The sequence below is a fragment of the Peromyscus maniculatus genome, chromosome 5 (assembly GCF_049852395.1).
Source record: "Peromyscus maniculatus bairdii isolate BWxNUB_F1_BW_parent chromosome 5, HU_Pman_BW_mat_3.1, whole genome shotgun sequence".
NCBI lineage: Eukaryota > Metazoa > Chordata > Mammalia > Rodentia > Cricetidae > Peromyscus > Peromyscus maniculatus.
Genome location: NC_134856.1, coordinates 109,751,130 through 109,752,481, shown reverse-complemented (window position 1 = coordinate 109,752,481; position 1,352 = coordinate 109,751,130).

Below are 1,352 nucleotides of genomic sequence, written 5' to 3'. Positions count from 1 at the left end.
GGTAGTAATGTCTAGCCAATGAGAGATACATTTTTCTCACCAACCTGCTCACCTATAACCTACCTCATCCACCACACCTATCTGGGATTGTTTAGAAACTGAATCTAGAGTCCCTTCCAGAACTTCAGCTTAGAATCCGAAACCAAGTTCTAACCAGAAATTTAAAAGGGAAGTCCTTTTTTTTTTTTTTAAATGAGAAATTGCCAGAGCATGGCTTATTGCCCAATTGATGAGTTTGTTCTTTGTGACTCTCTTTCTCTTTTTTATTTATTTATTTTTATTGGCTGGGCAGGCAGAAGAGGGACGAGGGGGATCTTTGATTGGTGTGTAAAATGAATGAAAAAATTTTCTTAATAGAAGGGAAATCTTAGAGTCAGTCCACTAGGTGTCCTGCCCTTCAACCATCCCTACTCATTGCTGGTCCTTGGAGTGTTGTAGAACCCAACCTGTAACCCCAGTTAGAGATGCCCAAAGCCAGTCCCCTCCCTATCTGTCTGAATAACCATCACCGACCCTACCTACCATGCCAAGCAGGGACCAGTTGGGGTCTGAATCCTAAAATGCAGAATGGTCCCGAGACTGAAAACCCATCATCATTCATCTTGTCTACAGCCTGACATATTGGGGTATTAGTAAACAAAGACCCGAACACCCATCAAATAAAACTGAGGCCAGATATCCACACCAAGAAACAGGACAAACATGGAGAGATCCATGTTTTCATATCTATTTGTTTTCTATTAGGCTGGGTAGGGTCTTTGGAGTAGACCAGACTCTTTTTGCCCCAGTGCCCCTAGATTATTTTACTTTACTATGCTTCGGTGGTTCCATCCAGTTGGAAAACTTCCATAGGAGACTGAAAATTGTATGTGACTGGAAAGAAAGGCAGGGAAGGATGGATTGAAGAGCTGATGGACTGGGTGAGGTGTTAGCTCAAAAGGAAGGACGCAGCCTTCTCTGCTCTCTTTTCTACCACATCCCTAGATTGTGGTGCTTGGCTTCTGGTGTGGCAAGAGGTATGTTACTGAGTTTCCAGGGGATTCCTTGGCTGCCTAAGCTCTGGCTCGATGTTGAATAAGAAGGATCCAAGTAGAATCTGAGAAATCTGTCTTTTAATTCTGATTTTATATAGTCACTTGATTCTGGGAAGTTTTGTGTGTGTGTGTGTGTGTGTGTGTGTGTGTGTGTGTGTGTGTGTGTGTGTGTTGTTCTTGTTGAAATGCATACCAATAAATTTGCAATCAGTGTCGGAATGCTTAGGAGAATTTTAAATTTGTTACATTTGTAAGTTTAATTTATTTAAACTTCAAAGATTTGTTCATAATTTGGAAACATTTTGGTTGTTAAGATGA